At 39.3% G+C, this 21,306-nt stretch overlaps 2 long non-coding RNA genes across 2 annotated transcripts; both read right to left on the bottom strand.

Annotated features, from left to right (window-relative positions):
• Positions 1 to 551: 551 nt before the first annotated feature.
• LOC119723075 lies at positions 552 to 17,959 on the bottom strand. Its single transcript, XR_005270515.1, has 3 exons — positions 17,893 to 17,959; positions 1,385 to 1,555; positions 552 to 723 (listed from the first exon to the last, which is right to left on the bottom strand). It is a non-coding gene; the product is annotated as an uncharacterized LOC119723075 (long non-coding RNA).
• Positions 9,953 to 10,795, bottom strand: LOC119723074. The gene is made up of 2 exons (XR_005270514.1): positions 10,421 to 10,795; positions 9,953 to 9,991 (listed from the first exon to the last, which is right to left on the bottom strand). It is a non-coding gene; the product is annotated as an uncharacterized LOC119723074 (long non-coding RNA).
• Positions 17,960 to 21,306: the final 3,347 nt, after the last annotated feature.

The following is a 21,306-nucleotide window of genomic DNA, read 5'->3' as shown; positions in this document are numbered from 1 at the left end:
TATTGAAGGCAGGACCAGTCCAATCCAGTCCAGGATCTGCAATCCAGTATCCTAACTAGTTCAGCATCTGCAATCCAGTATCCTAACTGGTTCAGCATCTGCAATCCAGTATCCTAACTGGTTCAGCATCTGCAATCCAGTATCCTAACTGGTTCAGCATCTGCAATCCAGTATCCTAACTGGTTCAGCATCTGCAATCCAGTATCCTAACTGGTTCAGCATCTGCAATCCAGTATCCTAACTGGTTCAGCATCTGCAATCCAGTATCCATGGTTCAGCACCTGTGATAGCTGGGTGACCCTCTCAATGATCTTATCCCGTCTCTCTCCACCAACCTGCTGATCAAATTTCTGCAGGAAATAGTCTGGATGCCACAGCAGCTGCAAGGAGCGTACAAAAAACCCCACAGCTCGGCAGCATCCTCACTGAAGATAATGTAACGCATCAGCCCCTGGAACAATCTTGTCTGAGACATATGAGTTGCCATGATGAAACATTCAGAGCATGTCCTCCATGGATCCCAGCTGAGTCAACTACTGTTCCTATACTTGCACTAATAGCATCTTGTTACACAACTGTAGATACTCATCCTGTGTCACTGTCTTTGTTCTTTGTCTCAGCTTGTCTTCCTCTCTGCTGTATCGGACAGCTGAGACCCCTTGTAGCACTGCTGCTGTTCTGTCAGTGATCTGCTGCTATGGCGGCTCAGTCGTCAAATGAATCCTGATGATTAAATACATCATATAAAAAAATAATTCTGAAATTATTTTTAATACTGACTTTTAATCTTGCGATGTGAATCTTCGTTTTGACAAAAAAAACCTCACTGACATCTTTGCTTTATTCAGACTAAGTTTTCCACAGGGACAGTAACATATATTCCAGGGTTTTAGTAAAAATACTTCCATCGAGCTTCATAAACAGACCCAACAACTTCAACAAGTATGATACTCAAGTTGCTAATAAGAGTTGCAATAATAGGCGTCAGCTATTTGGTTCGACTTCCAGTCAAGAAAGCGTACGTAGTTTTTTTTTCCTCAAAAGCTTCTTGAAAGCCCGGAACGCACCCACTCCGTTAACTTTTTGGAACCGAAATATAAAATCTGTGTCGCCAACATACCCTGCAGTCCTATAATAAACCCACACTACTGGGACCTGGCATGGAGTGCTCTGAAACATGCAAAACACAGTATTGATGAGAGTCCCAAATTTCCGGACAAGCATAAACCTGCGAAAACAATTTTGCGACTTGACACTGCCGTTTTCTTCATATATCATCTCAATGAAGGACAGTCATTGAAAAAATGATGATAAGACATGAATCTAGGACTAAGAAACATTCCCAATTTCAATGTTAGGAAATACTTCAATTTTCTTGACTCACCATAGACTTTGTACCGCTGAAGTGGCGTCAGGTTGCAACATTCTTTCCATGTCTGCTGCCCATTGGAGATCAACCTGCTATCTGTACTGCCATCAATTGCATCATATGCTGCATTCCTCTGACTCTGTGTCTTGCATCACTGGCTGCTAATGGCATGCACGTCATCAATTTCTATTAAGGGCCGTAGGATACAGACAGAAAGGCACTTGTTTTACATAAATAAAGCCATAGTGAGTTGCTATTTGCTGAGCGTGTACTTAAGGAACAATTCTTAGTTGAACCTAGCCCAAAAATTAGGGACTGTCCATGCAAACTCAAGTCAAAGTCTAGCCCGACTGCGTCTGGCCGTACAGTAATATCGCAAGCTCTGTAGTACGGCCAGACGCTCAATGCTTCCACACACACTGAATTTTTTTCCCGCTGATGTAGCGATTTTGCTACAGATTTCGATCGAGATTATCTTTTCGTCCAGGACACAAATTTCCATCCACAAAATGTAGGTGTGTTTAACGCAAAAAAAAATAACGGGCAATTTTGAGTCAACTTTCACGAGGCAAAAACACACTCGGTTTCCACAAGATAACTGAAGAAATATCTGTTGCATTAACTTAGAATGTATTCCGGGATCCCTTTGCAAGTTTTCCAACAACTTTGAGGCAATTTAGATTTTTTGTTTTTTCCTCAATAAAAAAATACAAGAGGTTAGGCCAAAAAAAAAGTCTCCGGTTTCTGGTATGGAGCTTGCCCAAAAAGTGGTGCGGCGGCGCGGCTTTTTTTTTTTTTTTACCTGATTTTTTTTGTTCAAATGTCGGCTGATGACTGCAAATGGTGCCCGAGAAAACCTATGTGCAAATACATGGGAGTCCAGAGAGGCCACATAAAGCTTATTCTCGACCATAACCCAATCTAAAAACACGTTAAAATTGTGCAGCAGCAAGATTCATGTCAAACCAGTGAGTTTGGCGGTTTTGAGACATCATGTTTCATCAAAAAAAAAACGTTTTCATTTTGCCGACGCGCATGGCTACGGCGACGCGCGCGCATACCAAAAACCGGAGACTTTTTTTTTTGGCCTTAGCCTCATATTTTTAATTCAATTTGGCCAACAAAAAAACTTTTCTCCAAAATAATTATGCAAACATTCCTTGGAAAGTAGGAGAAGCTTCGATCAACATTCATCGACCCATTTTGTTTTTTAAATATCAACCACATATATCTTATATGGTAAGGAATTATTTTGTTTCCCCTTCTTTTCTTGCGCAGTTTTATCAAACGAAAAGCAACGATTTCTGATTTCGCAATCTACCTGAAACGAAAGCTGGACATTGTTCGTTGTGCAATTTTCTGAACGACATAGACACATTGGTTGCGCAATGCATTCCAAACGACGCAGATACGTCTTGAGACCATGATTATGTGCACCAAGTATAAAGCATTTTATCTTCTAGAAATAAAATCAAAAATATTTTGAGTATTATTTTTAATAAGAATGTCTTTTATTTCAAGTCATTACCACTATCTACCACTATAGCTATAGTACGCGGGTATGTATACATGCATTTTGGAACAGTGCCCTCAATAGTCAGGTAGCGTCTAAGCCCAACCCCCTCCACCCCAGCTTTTCAAACTTTCCAAGTTGGTGGCTCCGCAAATATGAACAAGAGATTGCCTCTGCTGGTCAAGAGGCCTAACTGTAGCCTTTCCACAAGGTCATCCTGACAAGCGCCGGCAGTTAACCGAGGGACGAAACAGCGAGGCGTTTTGAACGGCAACTTGACACACGTCGAGTGAGCTACAAGCGAGGTTTTCCAAATCCCAGCTTCATTCCAATACCGGATCCAGCTCTATTGCCAAGCCGCATGCCCGAAACCGGTTTACGGAACGAAGCCGGAGTTTGAGAAACGCCGGTATGTCTCATGACTTCGATGACTTTCGGTCGTTTTGTAAACATAGGCTTCGTGCCCGGCTTCGGAACAAGGCCATGTAAAGGCCCCTAATCAGACAAGTGGCTTTGTCATTTACTTGTATGGTATGGTCTCACTGGTATGGGGGAGGGGAGGGGGAAGAGGGGGGGGGGGCTGTGATCGTTCAACTATCCCACCCCACCCCCATCGTCGCTACGTCATTGCTTCAGAGATTATTATAAATCGAGGTGGTTCGCAATACAGAATGGCAAACTCTGGTGTGATTTGTCCGGATATCACCAGGGCTAGTTCAGGGTGAATCGTGCGCTTTATGCGGAGGCCACGAACTAGCAAATGTAGGAAGTCTGGTCGTTCCATACAAGCCTTTCTCGTTTAAATCACTTAACATGCTTTATTGGAACTGTGTCATTACTTTAGGTAGTGAACGTTTGCTTTTAAGGTCCATCATCACCGGTCATACATTCTAACATTTCTTGAAATGATTATTCGAACTGGGAGATATTCAAGTGTAAAAACCTTTTCCACATTTAGAAGGCCACGATTATACACGGGCCGTATATTATGCGTAAAGTTCATGGAAGTTTATTTAACTGTCCTCAAAGTCCCAATCAAGAAGCAAAGCCTACTCAGGGGCATAACTACGGGGACACGGGGCATATACCCCACCCCCTGTGGAAGCCGGCCCCAGCCCTCCCCCGCCCCATTTTGAAAACCTGAATTAAAACATTCACTGTAAGTTGTAATAATACGTTTATTTTGCATTTAGTGCAGCCTTTGAAAAACAACAACACGCACCTCAGGTGTCCTACCCCAAGTTAAACCCAAGTTTCTCCGCTGGCTTGAGTACGATTTAATTCCTCATAATCCCGAATATATCCACACAATTTAATAGACTGAAGCGCCAACTGTACATTGAATGAATCACGGCCGGTGTATACGTCACTTGTCTATCCACCAATCACATTTTGTCGGTGACAAGTTGGTGACGACAAGTCGGTGACCACAAGTGAGTGGTCTGTGACTGACAGGTTGTGTGTGTCAATCATAAATTCCATATTTGGATGTGTCACCGACATCCATACAATATCCACCAATAAGAAGCGGCCATTTCAATCGCGGTGACTAGTTTTTATGGTGACTTTATAGCCTCAACGACATTAACACTGCTTTCGTATCATTAATATGAAGCGAGTCGGTGATGTGTGATTGACAGCGCACAGGAGCCATGCAATTACAATCCAGGTCCGAGTTTTTAGTCACTGCTCAGGAAATCGATGGCACTATTTAAGACACGTGGGGCCGTCCACCCTTCACATCAACCGCGGGTCATCAACACCTTTGGACGACAACCAGAGAGAGAACTGACTACAAGAACAAGATTTTGCTCGGTGAGTGTTTGAAACAATCATTTTTCCTCTGAAGAAATGTGTTGTTTTTGCACAATGTGTTTGAATCAATGCGGGATTCAGATTTTGTTGAATGTTGCTGATTCAATGATTCTCAAAACAGCGAGCGCGGTGGTAGGCTTGATATTTTCCCGTCTTTGTGTGCTTGTGAAAATGTGGTAGCTTGAGGACTGAAAAAAAAAACCCAAGATTTTTATGAACAAATTGTTCTTTTTCATTTCACTATGACTCTAATACACGTCTGCTAACAGCAAAACCAGCGCGCTAATTCCGATTCAGAAGTTGTGCCTTTTCCCAACGACCACTTTGGAGTTGATAAAGTATTGCGATAATTTACAAATGTGTTTGAAATTAACTTGTTCAGACGGACTTTGTTTGTGCATAACATTCACTAAGCCCGTCTGAAAGAGTTAATTTCAAACAATTTTGTAAATTATCGAGCTATTTTATTTTAGCTCTTATAATGTAAACAGTTGGTGCGGATGCAGACCACGGTTTTGCGAGTTCAAATTTCAAGGCAATAAAAATGAGGAATTCCTGTCTGGCAATATTTCCGCTACTACTTCCATTGTGCACTCTCAAAAACAAATTGTTTAAATACTTACTGGTTTCTTTACTTCTTGAACAAAAATCATTTGGATTCTTGTCGATATGGATAATACACTACGAAGTCACATTTATGGGTTTTTTTATTTAGGTTCGACTGTTAGGTTGGACTGTTTTCTGACCGCAGTTTTTCGCAAGTATAAAACATCAAGTTCCCTGCTGTGATTCAGAACAGTAATCAAAGATGTATTGATCATTCAAAATAATATTTCAGAGGAACTACAAATCGGTGTTTCAAATTTTCGGTTTAAAAAAAAAGTCTCTCAAAACCTGGACTCTTTATAACCTGGCCAATATTTTTGGCATGATCAAGCACACTCTTATTTTTTGCCTCCTTTTTTCCTATTGACTTTATCGTTTAAATTTCCAAACATGAAATCCTAGTGCAATGTACTCACATTATTTCCGGATATCTTTCAAACTCAATCAGAATGAAAAGTTATGCGGAAGTTGGTTACGGAAGAACGTATACAGGTATCCGGACATCTCAAAATGCCGGTCTTGTTTGTGTTATTATTTGTGGATATTCTCAGTGCCTTTGAACTCTGTTGTTCAACTGGCATTTTGCTATAGTTCACAGTGCGTCATTCCGGTTTCATCAAGTTACTTTTAAGCATTGCAGGATAAAAGTGTCACTGGTCAGAATAGACTAGAGGGCGCAAATACAAACGCACTGGATCATGATGATGCACACAGTTTTATACAAGTTCAATAGCTGGATGCATTTTGTAGAATTCTTGGATAGATTTGATTTTTGGAGAACGCATTTGAGATAAATAGTCAACCCAAATTACATTTTCACTGTACAGACATTTTTTTGGCCGTATTGTACTTGTGGAATTCAGCTATGCCTCCCCACCAGACTCCAAGTTATCTCCTAGAGGATTTTTAATGACTCATATTTTTGTTGGTATTTTTTTCAGCCAGCAATCCGCTCAAGTGTTGAAGAGTGCTTCCGCGAGAGAATTCAAGAACTGTGCTTAGGTAAGTGTCTGTTAAAATTTTCTTCATTCAAACATCAGAATAGAGCGGTGATTCGGTAGGAGACTGTCCCTTTTTTCCTATGCATTTAATATTTTTGATCAAAATTAGAAACCAAAAAACGTCATTCAATTACCTCTACGAAAAAAAATAATCCTGGCCATGATGGTGAGGCTTCTCAATTATCCCTTCTAAAAAAATATCCTCCAAGCCATAGTCTCCTCAATTATCCCTTCTAAAAATATCCTCCTAGCCATGATGGTTAGCCTCCTCAATGATCACATCTAAAAAATATCTTCCAAGCCGTGATGCTTTGTCTGTTCAATAATCTCGTCTAAAAAAAATTCCTCCAAGCCATGATGATTACTATCCTAAAATATTATCCATTCTAAAAAAAAAATAGCTTCCAAGCCGTTATGGTTTGTGCGTTCAATAATTTCTTCTAAAAAAATTATCCCATTCATAATAGTTAGTTTCCTCAATAATCCCTTCTTAACAAATATCCTCCAAGCCATGATGGTTAGTCTCCTTAATTATCCCTTCTAAAACAATATCCTCCAAGCCACAATGGTTTTTATTTCAATAATCCCTTCCAAAAAATCCTCCTAGCCAAGATGTTTAGTCTCCTCAATTTTCCCTTCTAAATTATCCTCCTAAACGTGGTGATTAGTCTCCTCAATTATCCCTTCTAAAATATATCATCCAAGCCATGATGGTTTTCAATTCAATAATCTCTATTAAAAAAAAATCCTCCTTGCAGTGATGATTAGTAGCCTCAATAATTATCCCTTTAGAAAAGATCCTCCTATCCATGATGGTTAGTCTCCTTAATAATTATCACATCTAAAACATATCCTCCTTGCCAGGATGATAAGTCTCCTCAATTATCCCTTCTTCAAAAATATCCTCCTAGCCATGATGGTTAGTCTCCTCAATTATCCCTTCTAAAAAGATACCTCCTTGTCATGAGTGTGAGTCTCCGCAATTATCCCTTCTAGAAAATATCCTCCACGGCAGTTCCACATGCATAGCGCGTACACACAAGAAGGTTCTGTAATGCGTTAGTGCTGTATTTGTGAACTCCAATGATGCCGGTGACGTCACACAACATGGTGCCGTCCGCATACAGAAAAAACATCGATGTTTCGTCTCAAATAATGTCAAAATTAGACACTTTAAAAATATGTTTTATTATCATAAATGACAGGCAATGACGGGATATGATGTTTTCTTTAGGAAATAAATGAGAAAGGGGTATAATTTATATGCTAAGGTGTGTTTTAGGGGAATTTTCGCCAACATTTTTGCAATGCGGGATGAATTTATTCGCATATCGAAGACTTTTAAAAGCCTTCAATAAAAGCGAAACGCAGTTTTTCAGAAGAAATCTTTATGTTGATACCATTATTCAGTTATGAAAATAGCCAAATCATACTTTTTCTTGGTCGGGTCGACATTTTAAAATAAAATATAGACGTTGAAAGTCAGACTACAATTCCAAAGCTTCGCTGAGAATTCGGGCTGCTGCATCGCTGGTTTACGATCTAGTATCCCACTAATACATGCAAACTGGCGCGCGGGTACCAACTGGCCTAGCGCCGCGTGTGTTGTGTACACAAAAGCGCCGTACAACGTGTACACATGTACATGTACATTGTACATGTGTACGTACGTAAAACCATCGCATTCGGGACGATCGCAAGACATTGAAAAAAAAAATGCATAAAATGCAAAACAGATTACATAGAAATAAAGAACCGTCTATATTTGTCTTTAGATGAAAACACTCACTGTGGACAAAATAAACACACAATCCGAAATTCACAAATGTTTAGTGTACAGTGAGTGAGTGTTGTACAGCATATTAAAGCAGCACAATCCAAAACCAAGCATGAATTTGCCATCAGTATAGCTAGACACTCTATCCTGTTAATTTTCTGGGGGAAGTTGCTGACAATTAATTGGATCTATAGCTTAAACAAAACAATAACAAATGGGTTTTTGTTTGGCAATAAACGCATTCTTTATTTCACAACCAATCCATATCATTTTTTTTTTTAAGTTTCATTTACAGAATTAAGTGAAACTTCACAACAGCCATATTTTACAAGTAAATAAAGTGCACATGTAATGCAGGCATGAACTCAACTAGTGAAATCAGGTTTGGCAAGTTATAAAACTATGAAAAGTCTGAAAAATTAAGTAGGGTAGTTGCAGTTGATTCAAGAAAGTGATTCAAAAATTTAACTTTATGAAAGGGCAAATGGATTTAAGCATACCCTCACACCTGAAGACAGTAAAGGTTTTTTATATTTATTTATTATTAATATTTTGTTGGAGAAAGGAGCTTGCACTGCAGTTCAACTGCACTATTTCATAAGTGGTGGTGATGGCAATTTCAGGTTTCAAATTTTCGCTTAATTAAAATTTCACATACGTATGTGTACACGTACCTGGATGACCTGCACCCGCAGATTTACAAAGCACTACATCGCTTCACAATTTGATGCAAACACAGTCCACTGTGAAGTTCTTTTCCAGTGTGAATGCATCATACATCGTCAATTTTGTTAAATATTTTTGAAAAGTTTTCACAAGTACAATCGACGACTCTTTGTTGACTTTTCGACGACTATTTACTGTTCTTTGAATAAATACATAACATGAAAATACATGAACATGTACATGTAGTCACCTTTTGTCCTCTGAAAACACTACGACGTGTCGCACTTACAGCATATTTTGTAAAATGAATCACAGGATGCGTCATCCTAGGGATACAACGATGCATCGTAGGTTACAATTAGTTTCATGAAATCAGGTACAGATTGTCATCGTCACTACGAACGACACTCTCGCACCCGTGTGTGCGCTGTACGCGCGCGTGTTTACAGAACCGGGATATTTTGGGTTTTACGAACTGATATCCGCCACAGTGCGGCATTTTTAGAGCGCACCCCGTACATTTTTGTTTTCACGAACTGACACCCAAGCATGATGCGGCAATATCCGTGTACTTGTGCGATTATACATGTACAAATTTTTCATTAAAAGCGATTGCATTGGTAAAATTAAGATCAGTGTCAGTTCGTGAAACCGAAAATGCATGGGTGCGCTCTAAAAGTGTTGCACTGTGGGGGATGTCAGTTTGTGAAACCCAAAATATCCCGAATCTGTAAATACTCAAGTGTGCGCAAGTGTCAGTTTGTGGTGACATTGACAAGATATATACCATCTGAAATGGCAATAAGGACAAAACAGAAACTGTCCTGATCAAAGATTACCTCCAGTTATCTCCTAAATTCCCAAACTATCTCAATTCTCTCAACCCCCCCAACCCCCCCCCCCCCCCCCCCGGCAGTAAGATATTCATTATGAAATGTTTACGTCAACTATGTTATTCAAGCATCTGGGACAGGGAGGCAGCGAACAGACTACACCTACCACTCCCAATTCAGATCACACTAAAAGTATTTGTACATGTACTCCACACCATGGACTATTTAGAAAGGTTCAGAGTGGGGGTTGGGCTGTTTGAATGAACATGGCCATGTCATGGCATGGTCAGGAACTGATACGGAGTTCAATTGCAATGGGTGGGTAGTACAGATCAGATGCTCGTCCATTATACCCGGCCATGCATGTCGTTGCCATCTTCAATCCAGAAATAGGAGGAAACTCTTCAAAACCTGAAAGCACAACAAGAATATAACAAATGGAACAAAGTCAAAGGGATACTTTGAGATGCATGGTGACAGCAAATACACCAGTCCTTTTCTGGTGTTGACGTCAATTTGAACATGTGCACATTAGGTTAAATGTGACGTAAAAAAAATGAAAAGGACAGGTAAAAGGAAGCGTCTCAAAAGTCTCTGTTGAAAATTATTGCCAGGTTATTTTCAAGATTGTTGTCTGTGCCTTTGCTGGGATTTTCTTGCATTGAATATGAGTGTTAAAAACTGTAGAAGATAAGAAAGTTTCATATTTTATCTTTTTCTATAGGCACAGACATACATGTACAATGTACATGTAAACATGTACTTGTACATGATGTATGTACATGCATGTACATACATGCCATGATCAATTTCTAAGTAAAATAATATCAAGATGCTCACCGATGAAAATTGTCAAATTTTCTGAAGGTATCCTTCGTCAGGGCAGGGTACGTCATCTGCGTGTCATGGTGGAATGCCGTACACTCCGCATAAGAAGAACTGTAGGCAAACCTCCTCCACAGCGTCCGAGAGACAACCCATAGGTCTAGATGGCAAATTAAAGTACACATTCAAGTTCATGTACAGTAACGTGACGTTTGTGTTTGTACACAACGAGAACAAGAGCATGCATTACATGGGTTTCGAGTAAACTCCGTACCCAACCACCACAAGACTGTTACCGACTCGGTCCCTAACAGACGGGTCTGATCGTCTGAGACAGCATGGCCAACTCAGTTCCACTTCCAGGTCAACTTGGTCCCAGGTACAAATGTATAAAAGCAGGGTTTTTCCTTAGCGGTCGCCCGCTCGCCAAATGCGAGTGAAAACAGCGGCGGGCGAGTCAAAACCCTCCTCTCAGTAGTCCGACGGGCGAGTCAAAAAACTGTTTAAGAAAAATAAAACTAACGAAGTTTTCCCTACAGTATTTTTCAATCAATCAAAATAAAAAGTTAAGGGTGGTACAACACATGAATACTTTTGCCACGCCGACCGAAATAAAAACATCGGTAGTTCGAATTCGTATCACTCCATGTATATTCGCAGTGCGCTGTGCATTGAAATCCCAACGACGAACATGAGGAGAATCAACGTGTATTTGCAATTACACATTGTGCACACATGCAGCGACGTGATTTACTTCGTCTGCAGTCCACACGGTACGGACGTACGTACGTTAACATCGTATTCGTATCATACAACGTGGTGAGGAGAAAACTTTCATGACAGTTTCACTGCCAAAACTTGTGCCCGAACGGATTCTTGGGATGATTTCTTGAACACTATCAAACGAATGTACCGAAAAGATGAGGACAATATGAGATTCGAGGGGCCTATTTTGAATGTAGACTAGTGAATGTAAAGTGGACCGTGCTCCGGAAAACGTTATGGATTGACGTGACCAGCGTAAGTTCGTGGGTCGCCCGCCCGCAGCGCTTCTTGGCTTGGCACGCTGATTGCACCATTCTTCGCTAGAAATGCATGGCGCGCGCGAGAGATGTTTTTTTTTTTAAATACTGGCCTTCTCACTCATTTTCAAACAAGTTAAAACAGTTCAGTTACTAACTTGGTAAACTCCCATTAATACCACGACTGTGTGCAATGTTTTCTTTTTCCTCAAGATAACGCTTTTTTAGTTCGTGTTTTATCAAAACATGTCGGAAATAGAACACCTAAAGCCTTAAGTTCGGAACGAAGGACACTGCATAAATTTTGATTATAACTTCTCCCCCTATTTGATTCCTGTTAATTAAAGCCTTGCTCTATGTTAAAGCACGATTAAAGAAACATTGACATCACTTAAAAAGGAACTACATGCAATATTATGTACATGATTAAGATAATTGCCGAAGGCATATTGCATAATTTATTATCAAAAATGTTATCAAAAATGCTTATGGTGATTTGATTGAAAGTTACTATTAAACCATGTGGGCTAGTGAAAAAGGTTGCGGGCCAGTGAAAACTCTGGTTTACTGGCCCGGCCGGCCAGTAAAGAAAAAGTTAAGGAAAACCCCTGATAAAAGTCGGTCCAATGTCAACTAAGGGGGTAAGTCTCAAGTCATTTTAGTCCCAGGTCAAATTTGAAATTATTGGAAAAAAATACTCTACAAAAAAAGTACAATTATATGACTAAGTGAGGGCAAAAAAGAAATAGCCTAATGTATTGACGGCTCTGGCAATGTAACCTACATATAGGGCCTATATGTCAAATCCTTTGTTTACGCATTTAGAACATACATATACAGTACACAGTTTCCTTAAGAAGTTTTCAAGAACAATGTCAGGCTCCTGCCTGCAAAGAATGACCTCCATTCCTCCATCATCATTCATGTTCCTGCATGATGCATGCCATTGCCAGCAAATCCTGACCACGCTGACTAAAATTTACATGAAATTTAAAAATCATAATGAAATTGGAGGATTCAGGACTGTTACTGTTAGGATTAAGGAATGCATTGTGATTATTTATTACGAATACGATTTTCTGGGTAATTGCAACTAGCAAGGCACACTGGGCAGAACTATTTCTTAGATGAAAGTCTTCTACATACACGAGTAATTGCGTCGTCCAAATGTGCGTGCTGTGGGATAGCTCAAGGCGCCTACGCTACGACTGTTTCATGTACGACATTACTGTAATAACTTCCTGTCATGGCGCGGCGTACGTACACAAAATCCTTGTGTCGCAGGCTAAAAACAAGGAGAAACTACAAAAACTACATCTTCTGAGCAGAATAAATACTAGTCCGATTAACTTGGAACCAACTTATCGCCTTTTTTTAACATTTGGACATGGTCTGGCGATAGTGGGGTCCAAGCTAATACCGCGACCTGGACAACATCATCCTGTCACTGTCCCAAAAACCAACATTTCCAACAAAAAAACATCAGATTTCACCTTCAAAACGGCCTTCAAATTACTAGATATGCCACCTGAGGTTCAAGTAGACATCGATAATTAAGATGGTTGTACTGAAGTTCCCCTCGCGATCTTGAACACATTAAATTTCCGATCGTGTTTAATGTTTGAACGACGCGATTTCTTCTACATGCCCAGCGTACATTCGATGGTCCCCGTATCCCGAGTGCGATTCCGTTACCGAGCGCGCGCGACGCATCGATTATGATAATGAGTAGACTGGATCACGTTTGTAAAAACATGTGCATTTCAAACGAAAAATAGGGAGTCGGGAACTAGCGCAGCTTTTATGGCGGTTACAGTTCGAAATGCAGTTCGAAATGTACATGTACAGTGTATGTGTTTACAAACGTGACTCATTATCATAATCGATGCATCGCGCGCGCTCGGTAACGGAATCGCACTCGGGATACGTGGACCATCGAATGTACGCTGGGCATGTAGAAGAAATCGCGTCGTTCAACCATTAAACACGATCAGAAATGTAACCTGTTCAAGATCGCGAGGGGAGCTCTCCGAAATGAACGGAAAATTTCACTTTTTTCCGAATCGTAAGTAAACTTCAGTACAACTATCTTAATTATCGATGTCTTCTTGTACCTCAGGTGGCATATCTAGTAATTTGGAGGCCGTTTTGAAGGTGAAATCTGATGTTTTTTGTTGGAAAATGTTGGTTTTGGGGACAGTGACAGGATGATGTTGTCCAGGTCGCGGTATTAGCTTGGACCCCACTATCGCCAGACCATGTCCAAATGTTAAAAAAGGCGATAAGTTGGGTCCAAATTACTCGGACTAAAATCGTACCAGGTCACAAGTCACACGCTGCATAAAAAAAAACACACATTATCATAATTTGTGCACGCTAGATGGCAACTGTCGACCGTACATAGCTTCATTGATGGTTTGTAAAGCCTTATTTGGTAACTGTTGCATATTCATTTTAATAAACCAATCAATTTTTATATCTTTCGCGGGGTATTTAAATCCACCAACGAAACAAAGGAATCGCTGCGCGTAAGGTTTATTTACATCGCGCTAGGCTGTCACTTGGTATTACCACTAACTCCATCTCGCCAACAGAGGGCGTACTTTTTTATGCGTGAAACTGCCGGTGTAGCGTGAATATCGGTAACATAAAATGGCACGACAGTAGAGCGCGTGATGAATATGCATGACTATGACGTCACTCTTTCTACTGTCGCGCCGCCACCTCTAGTGTCGTCCCACTAACCAATGATATAACATTTAACAAGTCCTTTTTCTACTGTCGCGCCGCCACCCTCTAGTGCCGTCCCACTTACCAATGATATCACATTTAACAAGTCCTCTTTCTACTGTCGCGCCGCCACCCTCTAGTGTCGTCCCACTTACCAATGATATCACATTTAACAAGTCCTCTTTCTACTGTCGCGCCGCCACCCTCTAGTGTCGTCCCACTTACCAATGATATCACATTTAACAAGTCCTTATTCTACTGTCGCGCCGCCACCCTCTAGTGTCGTCCCACTTACCAATGATATCACATTTAACAAGTCCTCTTTCTACTGTCGCGCCGCCACCCTCTAGTGTCGTCCCACTTACCGATGATATCACATTTAACAAGTCCTCTTTCTACTGTCGCGCCGCCACCCTCTACTCTTGCCCCACTAACTGATGATCATCAAGTGGGACGACACTAGAGGAGGCGGCGCGACAGTAGAAAGAGGACTTGTTAAATGTGCTATCATCGGTTAGTGGGACGACACTAGAGGGTGGCGGCGCGACAGTAGAAAGAGGACTTGTTAAATGTGATATCATCGGTGGGATGCAGCACATACAGTGTGCATCTACATGTATATCTATCAGTACCGTGCGTGATATATTACTCATGAGCTTCTAGTGACGTCATAGTCATGCATATTCATCTTGCGCTCCTACTGTCGTGCCATTTTATGCTACCGTGAATATCCGAATCCATGAAATGTGGACTCATTGGTAGTACTGCGCACGCGTGAGTAAGATACTATGCTATTTTTAGGATCGTTTCGTGAGAGTGACCTGTCACGTGCGAGGGATCAACCAATAATAGGGAAATAGGGGTCCGATTTTCATAGGAGTCGGATTTTCATGTGACACCGTAATGATGGTTAGTCACTTCAATTATCTCTTCTAAAAATATCCTCCAAGCAATGATGGTTTTCATTTCAATAATCCCTTCTTAAAATATCCTCCTAGCCGTGATGATAAGTCACCTCAATTATCCCGTTAAAAAAACCCTCCAAGCCGTGGTGATGAGCCTCCTCAATTATCCCTTTTAAAAACAAATATCCTCCAAGCAATGATGGTTAGTCTCCTCAATGATCACATCTAAAAAAAATCCTCCAAGCATTGATGGTTTGTCTGTTCAATAATCTCGTCTGAAAAATATTCTCAAAGCCGTGATGTTTTTTATTTCAATAAGCCCTTCTAAATAAAAAATATCCTCCTAGCCATGATGAGAAGTCTCCTCAATTATTCCTTCTCAAAAATCTCCTCGTCTCCTCAAAAATCTTCCAAGCCGTGATAGATTGTGTGTTCAATAATCTCTTCTAAAAATATCCTCCTAGCCATGATGGTTTGTCTCCTCAGTTATCCCTTCTAAAAATATCCTCCTAGCCATGATGGTTAGTCTCCTCAATTATCTCTTCTAAAAATATCCTCCAAGCAATGATGGTTTTCATTTCAATAATCCCTTCTTAAAATATCCTCCTAGCCGTGATGATAAGTCACCTCAATTATCCCGTTAAAAAAACCCTCCAAGCCGTGGTGATGAGCCTCCTCAATTATCCCTTTTAAAAACAAATATCCTCCAAGCAATGATGGTTAGTCTCCTCAATGATCACATCTAAAAAAAATCCTCCAAGCATTGATGGTTTGTCTGTTCAATAATCTCGTCTGAAAAATATTCTCAAAGCCGTGATGTTTTTTATTTCAATAAGCCCTTCTAAATAAAAAATATCCTCCTAGCCATGATGAGAAGTCTCCTCAATTATTCCTTCTCAAAAATCTCCTCGTCTCCTCAAAAATCTTCCAAGCCGTGATAGATTGTGTGTTCAATAATCTCTTCTAAAAATATCCTCCTAGCCATGATGGTTTGTCTCCTCAGTTATCCCTTCTAAAAATATCCTCCTAGCCATGATGGTTAGTCTCCTCAATTATCGATCTAAAAATATCCTCCTAGCCGTTATGATTAGTATCCTCAATTATCCCTTCTCAAAAAATATCTTGCAAGCCGTGATGGATAGTGTGTTCAATAATCTCTTCTGAAACATATCCTCCAAGTCAAGATGACAAGTCTCCTCAATTATCCCTTCAAAAACTATCCTCCTAGCCATGATGGTTTTCATTCAATAATCCCTCTGAAAAATATCCCCCTAACCGTGATGAATAGCCTCCTTAATTATCCCTTCTAAAAAAATATCCTCCAAGCATTGATAGTTAGTCTCCTCCATTATCCCTTCAAAAATATCTTCCTAGCCGTGATGATAAGTCTCCTCAATTATCCCTTCAAAAGAATATCCTCCGAGCCATGATGGTTTTCATTCATTAATCCCTCTGAAAAATATCCTCCTAACCGTAATTATAAGTCTCCTCAATTATCCCTTCTAAAAAAATATCCTCCAAGCAATGATAGTTAGTCTGCCCCCATTATCCCTTCAAAAATATCTTCCTAGCCGTGATGATTAATCTCCTCAATTATCCCTTTAAAAATATATCCCCCTAGTCATGATGGTTAGTCTCCTCATTTAGCCCTTCTAAAAAATATCCTCCAGGCCATGATGGTTAGTCTCCTCAATGATCACATCTAAAACATATCTTCCAAGCCGTGATGGATAAATTGTGTGTTCAATAATCTCTTCTACAAAAATATCCTCCAAGCCATGATGGTTTTTATTTTAATAATCCCCTCTATAAAAAAACCTTCTAGCCGTGATGATTAGTCTCCTCAATTATCCCTTCTAAAAATATCCTCCGAACCATGATGGTTTTCATTAAATAATCCCTTCTAAAAATATCCTCCTAACCGTTATGATAAGTTTCCTCAATTATCCCTTCTCAAATATCCTCCTAGCCATGATGGTTAGTCTCCTCAATTGTCCTTTCTAAAAAAAATAGCCTCCTAGCCGTGATGATTAGTCTCCTCGATAATCCCTTCTTAAAATATCCTCCTGGCCAGATGGTTAGACTCCTCAATTATCCCTTCTCAAAAATACCTCCTTGTCATGAGTGTTTGTCTCCTCAATTATCCCTTCTAAAAATATCTTCCAAGCAATGATGGTTAGTATCTTCAATTATCTCTTCAAAAATATCCTCCAAGACGTGATGGCTAGTCTCCTTAATTATCCCTTATGAAAATATCCTCCTGGCCATGATGATTAGTCGCCTCAATTATCCCTTCTAAAACAAAATGCTCTCTGATGAATATTTTGAGTTTCTGAGACACATTCGATTGACACTTGACAAACAGATGGTATGTCTGGGAACAAAAGCTTTTGCCTGAGGCAATGTCCACAACATTACAAAAAGTGGGAACGCCCCCATTTCTTTGTAAAGTTATAATTCGAAGTAAATTTGACCGTGATGAATCGTTTGAAATAACCGATGACGTCATGATGCCGTCACAACTTTTTCCTTAATATTTTGGACCAGGGTTCAAGTTCATCCTTTTTCCTTGATCCGTTTCGAAGGAATTAGATTTGTTTTTAATTAAAGGTTAATTGTTTGCATAAATCTTTAATTTAACCGGGATAACCCCGGAAGGAAAGGTCAGACGACTTTGTTTTCGAAAATCAGAAATGTTTATCAAGGTATCATCTATCAGATTATAAAGTGTAAACATGATTGTTCTTTTTGTCAATAAGCTTGTGGCATTGAAATCGTTTGTAATTTGATACCTGGTGGCGTCATTATGACGTCAGAGTTATATACTCACTTCGGATTCAGGGTTGGTGTTTGTTCAAGGTTTCCAGTTTATACCATATGTACCGTTGAGGAAAAAAATCGTACAGAATTATTGCCTGGAATAAAAAAGAAGGAAGAAAAAAAAAGGAAAGAAAGGGATAAAATAATTCTTACCATTTCAAAACCGTGATCGGGTCGTACACGATCACACAAACATATCAGGTTTTTGTTGTTTGGAATGAGGAATTCCTGTCTGACAATATTTCCGCTACTACTTCCATTTTGGACTCTCAAAACGAAATTGTCGAAATAATGACTGTTTTCTTTACTTCTTCGCAAACTCATTTGGATTCTTGTCGCTATGGATAGCGAACTAAATTTTTGGAATATGTTATTGTCAACAACACGGTTGTTCAGGTTCGACTGGTTTTGATCACATTTTGGCTGCATTTTTTTGTCAAGGGTACAGTACATCAGGTTCCCTGCTGTGATTCAGAACAGTTGAAATTGATCGTGATTCGTACTGATTCCAAATACTTTACGCACTTGTGATTTACATCAGGTTCCCCGCTGCGATGTTACTTTATTATTTTAATTGTCAAACATGAAATCCTGGTTCGATGTACTCACACTTTTTCCGGCAATGAGAGTCTTTTGGACATTTTTTGACATGAGATCGATTAATTAAAGCAGAATATGTATGCTCCTTAATTGTGACTCCTGCAACTTCAAATTCGAGCAATGTTGAACAATTAAGAGGAACATAGGATCTTTTGCCCTTGGTGTTTTTTTTTGTTAAAAGCAACAAAATTGATCAAAATCTGAAGTATAGGGTGTATATCTAGTAACCTGTTGCAATTTCAGCGCATTCTATACTTTTGAGAAAAGAGAAAACGCAGTTTCGAAGGTTTGCGGAAATGTAATCGGGAAAAATGGACCGCTCGACTAAACTAAATAAAACTAAATGCTGGGGGAACTCACTTAAGAAAACCTAATTAATCTAATGATCGAATAGGGTAAAGACGCGAGGAAATGCAAGAAGTGGGACAGTGACTCAAAATGTAGGTTTCCTCAATAAACAAAAATAAGAAAAATAACTTTATTGATACTAAAGCAATGACCAAAAGCCAAACCAGTGTAACCTTAACCAAGACCAACACACAGTAAAACTATTTAACGAAACCCAGAATTGAAACAATTAAAAACACAGTGCCAAAGAAAGTTACAGATTAAAATCAAAATGTCTTTCAAACCTGTTAAATAAAACAACAAAAAATACAATCGATTAATATACACTTCTTCAATCAAATTTAAGAAACACAAAGTCTTAAACATTGAATCCAAACTAAGTTTATAACAAAAGATACTTCCAAGTCCGATCTTTAAAATACAACTTTAGAAATGAAATTCCAAAGAAATAAAGGAATAATATGATTGTAAACAACTGATTCTTCTCAGAACCACACAACTCAAAATTATTCACATGGTGTTACCGCAAACCTTATATTCTTTTTTACATGTTTACCATGCAAACATACAAGTCTCATTTAAGAGTAAACGTATGCACAACTGGATGCCGTTGCTTACACACGCAAAAGAGTGTGCCAGCCGGCACACTATTTTAAAAACAGCAAAGCCTTCATTTTACTTATTTTATTTTACGCTTAATCAGGCGGAATAATTTTACAGGTTGTTTGAAACCAGTTCTATTGTGAAGTACACTTTCTGTACATGTGCAAGTGATCTTAACTAATTTTAACTTGTTTTTTTCTGTATAGATGTTTCTCAAAAAAAAAAACCACCGCCCGTACGTGAGTCTAGTCAGGGCCGTTGATGAACGAATTCCTACCGGAATAAATAATCAATCCAAATCACATTTCACCCGACAGAGATTTTTTGCGGCGTTTTACTGATACAATTCAGCTATGCCTCCCCCACCACCCCCCAAGTTATCTCCCATCTGACTTTCAATGACTCGTTTTTGTTGATATTATTTTCAGCCAGCAATCTGCTCGAGTGCTGAGGATTCCTTTCGTGAGAGAATTCAAGAACGTTACACTGATTCAGGTGAGTATCTGCTATTTGACATATCCTCACACAACTGTCAGAATTGAGCGTTTATTTAATGGCAGACTTTATCTTTTTGTGTGCATCGATAAACGTTGTTGTCAAAACTGTAACAGAGAACGTCCTTGAAGGAAATTTATCATTAATATAGGTTTCCCGATCGAATTTGTCCAATGTGCATTCAAATTCAATTTCCTTTATTCAAAGTAAGGATTGCATACCCCTTACTATTCAAAATAGATTTGTTTCTCTTACGAATTGTCGATGTGTATATGTGTTTTGTTTATTAAGGTAAAAACAACTACTTTGATCCGATTTTGGGCGTCTGCATGCCAAAGGAATTTTCATTTTTTGCGCACAATTGAACCCGCCCTGCGAGAAGCGAATTATTATCTGACAGCCAATAATTTAAAGTTTGTGAAGCAATAATTCAGTAACTAAACTTTGTCGGATTTTTTTCCGTTCCATTACTAATTCAAAAGTAAATATATTATATATTTTCAGAAAAATAGCAATTGAAATCAAATTGTGGAGGTAAAACTCGAAGATAGTACGGGAACTGCATCTTTAAACTAAAGCAATGTTGATAATACAGACACTCAAACCGTTGCTAGACATGCCATTTTTTGTATAGCAACACCATCAATTTAGATTTCATTCTCAGACAATCAGATTCCTCGTCAAATTCACCAGGGTGCCTCGAACTAATGGCGAAACACGCTAAGTTTAATTGTCATTTTGTTTTATCTATTCACAATTAGGCCCCAAAAAATAATAAGTCGGTCTCTGGTCAGCGCGCGCGTCGATTTTAATCATGCGCGTCGATCTTTTTTTTTTCCAAAATGTTCCGCGGTAGCTCCAACAGCGCCCTCTATTTCCGCACCTCCTCAATGTGTTTTTAACCAAAGAGCACCAAGGAATGGGAAATTGCACCAAGGCAAATCATGGAGGACACCAATGTACATGAGGACACCAAAAAAGCAAAATAGTACCCACCTTGTCTGTACAATCCAAGCTTGAAGAAAAAAAAAAAAGCAAAAAAAAAAAAAAAGCCGCGTGGCCGCGTCAATTCCGGAACTTTGGTCTGACCAGAGACCGATTTTTTTTTTTTTTGGCCTTAGATTCGCAAAAGTAAAAAAATAACTTAATGAAAATAAGTATTGATTGCATCAATTGCTAGTTATTGTTTAAGCGGATTAGTTAGCATGTATATACATGTAATGTTATATTCTTAATCATGTTCTCATGATTTACTAAATTGTGTCCGCAATTACCGTTCTAATTCTTTGTTGTTCGTTGATCACGATGTTATTCGTTTGTGATTGTTTATAACGTCAGTGAATCATAATATAGTTTTCCCATCCAATTTCGCAACTTA

The sequence above is a fragment of the Patiria miniata genome, unplaced genomic scaffold (genome assembly GCF_015706575.1).
Source record: "Patiria miniata isolate m_02_andy unplaced genomic scaffold, ASM1570657v1 HiC_scaffold_16, whole genome shotgun sequence".
Lineage (NCBI taxonomy): Eukaryota > Metazoa > Echinodermata > Asteroidea > Valvatida > Asterinidae > Patiria > Patiria miniata.
This window is presented reverse-complemented; position numbering and strand designations above follow the sequence as displayed.